This window comes from Lactuca serriola, chromosome 8 (genome assembly GCF_051521515.1).
Source record: "Lactuca serriola cultivar US96UC23 chromosome 8, Lser_US96UC23_V15, whole genome shotgun sequence".
In the NCBI taxonomy this organism is placed as follows: domain Eukaryota; kingdom Viridiplantae; phylum Streptophyta; class Magnoliopsida; order Asterales; family Asteraceae; genus Lactuca; species Lactuca serriola.
In genome coordinates this window covers 125,703,146-125,712,576 of record NC_136415.1, presented here as the reverse complement: position 1 = coordinate 125,712,576, position 9,431 = coordinate 125,703,146, and positions in this window count along the sequence as shown.

Genomic DNA, 9,431 nt, shown 5'->3' with positions numbered 1-9,431 from the left:
TTGTAAGGTCTATTTTGTTCTGTTTATGCTTTTGGTCTGTATTGAACATGACATCCCGAGATTTTGTTATATAATGAAAATACATTTCTTTAAAGAAATGCTTTGATAAACTCTTATCATATTTGTTTTGGGAACAAATTCTGCAACCGTTTTCTTTAAACGATCACTCTAATTTATAAAACAAAGCATAAACAAATCGGTCTTTTTTGGCTGTGAAATTAGGGATGTGACAATTTTGGGGGCTCTAAGCAAACCGAAAATTTGGGGCCCTTTGGTCTTTACTATCCCGAATGTTATAAACCCTCCCATCTGATAAACATGTTGTTAGAAGTCAGAACAAACAAATAAATATCGCATTAATTAAAAGTGTTCAAACAAATAATTATACAAAGTACATATTGCCATAGATAATGAAGCATAACCATGTGATACTCATGAGAAACATATGGACCAGAGGGAGTTCCTTTCTATTTGCATACAACTCATACTATAATCAAAGGCAAGTTTCCAAGGTTTCTGTAATTCATAATCAAAATCTAAAAATAGGGGGTATTTTAGGTAATTTACATGCTGAATAGACACCTAAGATGAGGCCTTTTAGATGTTGGGGTGGTTTTATGATGATAAAAAGAAACCATCCAAGTGTTACCCAAATTTTGAATGTAATAATAATATTAACAAACATAAACCACCTAAAATTTTTAATTTTTTTTAAGGCAAATCAATTGAAACAAAAGAATATATCAATATACAATTCATTAAAGTGAACTTACATAAAAGTTATGCTTTCCAGAGTGGTTGTTTCAGCAAGATTGAACACAAGTGTTGGATTGGACACAAAGAGCACAACCTAGTCATATAACAACGACTTTTGTGAGTTTCATTTTAAGAAAAAACGAATCTTTAATCAACTTTAACAATTTTCTTGAACATGTGTATTTGAATTTATGATTATGACTTTCCAGAATCAGCAAAATTGAATCTTCAATCATCATAAGCTTATTAGATCAAGTGATTAAGTAAGGGAATTGAAAATGAAAAACTTACATTATTGACGTAATTCAAAAGAAATGGTCTCCAAAAATCCAAAAGAAAATTCAGATTAATGTTGTGAAGTGTAATATATAAAAGAAAAAACAAGAAATGGTGAATACTATGTATGAACTGAAATTCTTGGGACCATCGTCATAAAAATACAACAAAAGACATGCATCTGGAGAAAACACATCTAAGTACAACAGGAGATACCAACCACCCAATTCATTTTTCTCTTTAAAAATACCTAGATTTAAACTTACTGCAACTAAGAACTGAACTTCAAATTCAAGAAAACAAACCCTGATTTGAACAATCAAGAATAAGAGAATGGAGATGGAAGAATAGAGAAGGCTGCGATTTAGACTTTCAATTTTCAAGAATCAATATTGGAGGAGAACCGGAGAAGTGAAGAAGGAAGAAAAACAGAACGCTACGTGCCTACGTTTTGTTGAAATCGAATCGTCATTGTGGAATTGTTGGTATGAATAACAATCGTTTGTGTAGTCTATACTAGAAATAGCTTTAGAATTGAGGCCCTTTAAAACTGGGGGCCCTAAGGAAGGGATTAGTTTAGTACAAGGTAAAGTCGGGCCTGATCCTTCACCACATCTAACCATCGACGTTGCCTCATATTTAGATTCAGCCGATCCATCAAACACCTCAGGCTCTTGTGATTCGTGTAGATGGTACATCGGAACCCACCCCATAGAGGTAATGCCAACAAATCTTGAGGGTGAAAACCACAACCCCCAACTCCAAATCATGCATCGGATAATTCACCTCATGAGGCTTCAGCTGCCTCGAAGCGTAAGCGATCACGCGATCCCGTTGCATCAACACGCCCCCCAAACCTATGATTGACGCATCACAATAAACCACGAAGTCATCAACACCCTCCAGCAGGGTCTGAATCAGCGCATCAAACAACCGCTGTCTAAGAGTCCCAAAAGTTGCCTGCTGCTTAGACCCCCAGCGAAAAGTCATTGACTTCTTGGTCAATCGGGTCAAGGGAACAACGATATTGGAGAAATCCTGAATGAATCTCCGATAATAACCATCCAAACCAAGAAAGCTCTGAATATCAGATGGAGACCTCAGAACCTCCCACTGCATCACGGCCTCGACCTTGGCCAAATCGACCATAATACGCTTCTGGTTGTGTTGGGGTGCAAAGTTCTTCATTCATGACTTTGTAAATGTTTGACTTTTGTAAAACCCACTTGCATGTGGTGCTTTAGCCTTTAGACCCATTTGGTAGTTAGAGTGAGAGAGAGACATGTAAACACCTCTATAAATAGTGGGTTTGTCCACTTGTAGAGGTGTGCTTGAGAGATGTAGAAGTGAGTGTGTAAGTGTGTGTTAATTATGTAGTCTAGATCTAGATCTTTTTTGTAACACCATATACATTCAATATATCTCTTAAACACCCAAATCACCATGTTCAATTGTGCAAGCTTTAATTCCGCATGCCAAACCATGTTCTTTGTCACTTCAATTGGTATCAGAGCGGGTCTTCAAGATCAAGGTGATATTTGAAGAACGATTCTCGGTTTGGCAAATTTTGTCGCAATTTGATCAATTTTGGTGAGTCTCTCTCTATGATCTCTCGTAATTTTTGAATTCGTGCGTTGCGTTCTTGATTTTTGATCGTTTGAGTCATTGGATCAAATTTTCTTTGAAAAACCCATTGATGATCCAATAATTTTTCATTGATCAAAGCCCGATCCAATCTTATATTCATTTGTTTTTTATTCTCAATTGAAATTGTTTGTTTAAATCAAGATTTTATACAAAAATCATTTTGTTTTCAATTAAATTCTTTTGTTTGATTATATTCGAAGTGATATCGTGCTAAAAGTTCTTGATTCAACCGATTTGAGCCCAAAATTTGATGTCCATTACTGTTCACTAAAAGTTTTGCGTCCATACATTTTCTTGTGAGTTGTGATCCAATATTATAATGATATAAGCCCAAACCTCACTAAATCAGTTCAATCGCCTCTAGTCGCAGTTCACTTCTTGCGTTTTGTTTCTTATGCTTAAGACGGTTGTACTTAAAGATGCTCTTGATTCACGATTTTTCTTCAAACTGTGCTTAAATCTTCGTCTTCATTTCTTTATATCTTGAATTCGATTGAGTTTAATTTGCTGAGTCTAACTTGTGAATCGATTCTATGTATTGAGTTCTATCACAAAGATCGGTTATGATCAAGTTATGAAAATGAAATCGAACATTGGATCTTTGATCAAGAACTTTGAAACTAATGAAGAACAAGTATCGATTTTCAGTTCTTATGATTCTTCTTGATATTGGTTCAAGAATAGATGAAGAATGTGATAAGGTTTGTTGAACTGGTCAAAGAGGTAATCAGATTTGATTTTGATATGATGAAGATGAGTTCACGTCAAATGGGTGTTTGATGAAATCGAAAGGTTTAGAGAATCGATTTGATCGATCTATGGGTTTGGTGTCAATTTTCGAATGTTTGATGAATAAAGGATTAACTGGGTTGATAGATTCGAAGTATGCCTGATGATTTTGGATGAACTTCGATTTCGAAAATTTGATTTTGGAACTGGGGACGAAGAAAACTTAGATTAGGAATGAAATGCGAACAATCGAAGGGTCCTGTGTTTGATCGTTTGAAATTGAAAACGAAGAATTGATGGTCAAATGCTTTGAAATTGGTACTTGTATTGGAAATCGAAGGTTATGAAATCGTGATTTGGAATAAATGATTTTGTTTTGAAACTGGGATGTGATTGGAATCAATGGTTTGGTGAACTGAACGAACGAAGGGTGTTTTTGATTTATATACGAAGGGGTGTTTGGAATTTGAACGAAGAGTGTTGTTTTGGGGTGAATATACGAAGGTTTTTTGGTGACTTAAGGAACGAAGGTTATTTGAATTGTGAAGATACGAAGAGGTGTTGTGACTTCATACGAAGGGTCTCTGATTGAATGAAAGGGGTTACTGTTCATCACTGTTCATAATAGAGGCTTCGTATGCTTTGTATCTTTGGTTAATTGGGAATGAAGAAGAAAAATCGAATTTTCGAAACTAGTCCTTATAATTTCGAATGTTTGACAAAGGGAAGCAGGCTTCGAATGTTTGATCAAGTCTTCGAATGTTTTCCTCAAAATATCACATTTTCGAAATCAGCTCCTGAACCTTAGAAATTCTGACACTTCACAAATTAACTCAAGTTTCGAATATTTGACACTTTTCACCCAACTTTGAAAATTGGTTAAGGCTTCGCACTTTTGGGCATGGTCTTCGTATGTTTGAGAAAAGGGGCAGAATTTATGAAGATGGTCCCTGAAACTTCGAATTTTTGGCAGTTTTCACCCAAATTCGAAAAAGGACTATTTTTTGCTGAAAATTGAAGATTGTTCATTTTAGGGCCCTGCAGTTTGTGCAAATTGACGCTTTCTACCCAGCTTTGGAAAAGGGGGAGAGTTTTGCATTTTTGCTGTTTTGGGCGCAACGGGTCATTGCAGAATTTTGAAATTCACAATTTCTATCCATTTTTGAGATATTTTGTCAAAGGCGATCCGTGAACGAAGCTAAAAATTGATTATTTTTTGGATTTTCCGGATTAAAGCACAAAGTTTATGCCACATGTTAAGGGGGAGTTTTGGCATGAAAAATTCCGAATAGGGCACGTTCTTTTTCCTTTGGAGTTTTATAATCAAAATTCGATTATAAAAAGGGGGAGAAGTTTTATATGGAAATTCGAACTTGAATTTTTCATATTACGCGGATTTGAAGACCGAAGTGATCTTGAAGTTTTGAAGCTTATGAGATGATGTAATTGGAAGTTCGGAAGTGATGTATTCGAAATGGGTTTGGATTTATTGAAGATTTTTGGGGTGTGTTTTTATGCGCAACTTTTGGGTGATTATTTGGAGTTTGGAATACTCTTAATCATTCGTTGTTGCTCGGATTGTATGGTCTCACATCCTAGAGCCCAAATTGAAGAGTTATGGAAGAATTGAAGATTGAAGTTCGTTTCGACATGTGTCACCTTTGAGGCTCGAACCGCGTAGTGCTTGATTTTGGAAGATTTGAAGTGGGTCATTCATTCCTAACTTTGAGGGGGAGAATGTTGGGGTGCAAAGTTCTTCATTCATAACTTTGTAAATGTTTGACTTTTGTAAAACCCACTTGCATGTGGTGCTTTAGCCTTTAGACCCATTTGGTAGTTAGAGTGAGAGAGAGACATGTAAACACCTCTATAAATAGTGGGTTTGTCCACTTATAGAGGTGTGCTTGAGAGATGTAGAAGTGAGTGTGTAAGTGTGTGTTAATTATGTAGTCTAGATCTAGATCTTTTTTGTAACACCATATACATTCAATATATCTCTTAAACACCCAAATCACCATGTTCAATTGTGCAAGATTTAATTTTGCATGCCAAACCATGTTCTTTGTCACTTCAGGTTGACAAGGTTCCCTAAAAACTGCACCTCGCGCAACCAGAACTCACACTTGGAGAACTTTGCGAAAAGTCTCACCCTCCTCAAAGTCTCCAACACCTCCCTCAAGTGCTCCTCATGATGCTCCTCTCTCTTGGAATAAACCAAGATATCATCAATGAATACTATCACAGACTGATCTGACATCGGTCTACACACGCAGTTTATGAGATCCATGAACGCGGCTGGAGCATTGGTGAGCCTAAAAGGTATCACCGCGAACTCATAATGACCATATCCGAAAAGCTGTTTTCTACATATACTCATCTCGGACCCACATTTGATGATAACCCGATCGCAAATCAATCTTGGAGAACCAAGATGCACCCCAAAGCTAGTCAAAAAGATCATCAATCCTCGGGAGGGGATAATGGTTCTTCACCATTACCTTATTCAACTCCCAGTAGTCGATACACATACGATGAGACCCATCCTTCTTCTTCACAAACAGAATCGGGGCTCCCCAAGGCAAACTGCTCAGCCTAATAAATCCCTTGTCTAACAGCTCTTGCAGTTGTGTAGACAACTCTTGCATCTCGGAAGGAGCCAGCCGATACGGTGCTTTGGCTATTGGAGCAGCACCTGGAACCAAATCAATCCTAAAAAGCTTCAGATCTCCATAGGACTTTCAATTGTAACCTTCGAGTTACAAAATAAGTCCTTATTGAGGGCTCCTTCTTCTTCTTGGAATAAGTATTTTCCTTCATTTATTGTAACAGACCGATGGGTCATGTTCTAATGATCTCTCATTGTGTACTGCACTACTTAGACTCAGATCTCCTAGGGACAAATTTCAGAACAATTATACCTTCCTTCATGTTCTAATGTGATACAATCACCATTCAACATGTATCATTTCTAACTACCAACTTCTTTAACAATGAGTGAGATACTTCTATTGATCGCTTTGATCATCTTTCATTTCAATCTTCTGGCTTAAGTCAAATGTTACATCGAACTTGGTTCTCTGAACCACATAATAAACTCATCGTAGTTGGACTCAATTTGATATGACCTCTAAGGTTGGAATAACAATCATCTTCTTAGTCATTACCGAAACGATGGTAACGACAGAGTAGAACAAGACAAAATCAAATAATAGCTTCTTGGTAACCTTGTGACTTTCCCTGATCCAAGTGCGAGTCCTGTGCTTCTAGTAGTATAGATCTCTACTACTATTCACACATACTCATACTCGTCCCAAGTACTGTCTCGCAGTCCCCAAGTCCTAAAATCACAAAACAATTTAACACATACAAATGTGTCCAATTAATCATAAAATTTTCCTAGACTCTACTAGGACTTCTTTCACGCGTATCTTCAATGATCAACTCTACTTCAACTTGGTTGGTGATGGAAATTCCAGATGATTGGGACAACTTCAAAAATTACACCAACCATTCTATTCATCAGACGACAAAACCAGGGTTTATTTTATTTCCTTGAAACGATTACACAAAGGTTCAAGTTTACCCTATACTATGCCTCTCATAGGCTAAACTACTTGTTACTATTCACATTACTACTTCGTAACTTGATCTTCGGGTATCAAGTCTTGACTTCTACTTCCTAGTGTTATTAATCGCTTCTTCAAGGATATCCTGAAATTCCTTTGGCGTTGATGGTGCACTTGGCCTTGTTACTTCATTGTTCTTCTGACAATTCTTAGAAATATAGCCTTCTTCTTTACATCCGTAGCACACCTGCTTGGGAATCGTACACTTATTGGCGTAATGCCCTATTTCACCACACTTAAAGCACTTCACCTTCCAGTCACAATTCCCAGAGTGTTTATTTTTGCACTTCCCGCACCATTTTCTTTTATCTCTTCTTTTGCCAAACTTTGAGGATATGTTGCTCTTGTTGGGCCTTGAAGACCCCTCAAATTTCCTCTTCTTGCCAACTTCAACTTTGTTGGCGGTTGTGTCATTGATCATTTCCTCAATAGACTTAGCAACCCTAATAGTTGCCTCAAGAACAGATGTCTGACCTATTGGCACAATAAGTTCATCCTTACTTTGTTGAAGTAAACGTTTTGTTTCTTCCATCTGTTCACCTAACATCGTACGTACCATTGCCTGCACTCCAGTCATCGTGATTGGCTCAGGCTGTGGATTATCACTTCCGAACCCACTTTGAGTACTTGCCATTTCGATCTATACACCAATCGTAGGTGAATTTAGATCTTCATTTTTGTTAGATGTTAAGTCTTCGAAACGTTTATATGTTAGTTCCAATATCGTAGTCATACGTTTAGAATCCTACACACATAAGGTTTCCAGATCTGGTCGACAACAGACCATAGATCCGAACAAATAATAGCATCATTATAGCTATAACACAAAACATTTAGCACATAAAATCATTTTAGGCATCCTTCCTAAAATAAACTAGTGCTTGTGTCTAAATTATGGTAGACACTCATCTCACAATCATCACTTCGCATTCTAAGTTTAAGTCTAGAAATTGTAGGATATTTCTTAGTTCGCTTAAATTAATGCTCTGATACAACTTGTGACATCCCCTAATTTCTCAGCCAGAAAAGACCGATTTAATTTATGCTTTTTAAAATCAAATCAGAGAAATATTTATAAAAGATGTTGCGGAATTGGTCCCCAAAACAAAATATGATAAAAGTTTGTCAAAACCTTTCTTTAAGAAATATATCATTTCCTTTTATATCAAAACCTCGGGATGTCATGTTCCGATACAGATCAAAAGCATAAACAAGACATTATAAGCCTTACGACAGTTATTTGTAACTACTGGCCTATAATCCAAAATTCACTCATCATCATCATCCGACTATGCTCGGGGTCCTCTACCTGTAATATAAACAGCTGAGTGGGTCAGGCTTGGAAGCTTGGTGAGCATATAGGGTTTTCAACCCACAATACATAAAATTATTATGTTTAAACATCAATCAATCAACCGAATTACCCCAAACCCCATTATTTTATTTATTTCTTAAGGGTTTACCCTAAGAATCAACTATCACTCCTTCCTAAGGATTCATCCTAAGGAATAGACACAAAGTCACCTCATAACCGGGGTTTATACAACGGGCACTAATTCCATAGCTACCAAAGTTTACTCAACATGTGCTAAGTCCATAGCTCTCGTTTATCGACAGTATTATTTACAGGTATTCTCTCCTACAATACATGTCAATGGGTTTTAGAGTACAACAAATGAACATATAGTTCATTACACCTACAGGTTGTGGGCCTGCTAGTGTTCCATAGACTGTCTAGAATAGTCCATGGTTGTCATCCATACTCTGCTGAATGACAACAACAACAACAACAACAACAAAAATATTGAGGCCTCTCACCTTTTTAACACACATCAACTATTTCATCTACCCATGTTCTACCCAACATTTTTCGTAGATAAAAATACATATATAGTTTAAATTATTTAAAAATATGTATAACTCATTCCTTCAGCACCCATCTCAAATAAACAAACAATATATATTCACACAACACGTATTTTATGTAAAATACTTCATATCTATGTGTAAGGTGAAAGTAATTACACACTCACTTGATTTAATGAAAACCGGGCAGCAATTTGTTTCCTAAAACGATCGTTTCTAACAAAACCGAGAGTTTTATTGAGAAACCGGGCTCTGCGAAAGGTCGGGCTTCGAAACCGAAAAGATAAATTTTCTGGGCTTCACGGGCACTTCGTGGAGTATTCCGGGGTTTACAATCGATATCGGGGCTTTGGGGGATGCTAATATGAAAGAAATATGAGATTTAGGGTGAAAAGTGGCAAATTTCCAAAGTTACCCGGGAAGGCTCGTAGCCTTTTATTTATAGGGTGGAGCTTTTGATCGGACGGCTGAGAAGGAACCACGCGTCGCAGATCCAAGGGCTCGCAGGGGAAGGCTCGCACGAGGGCTGCA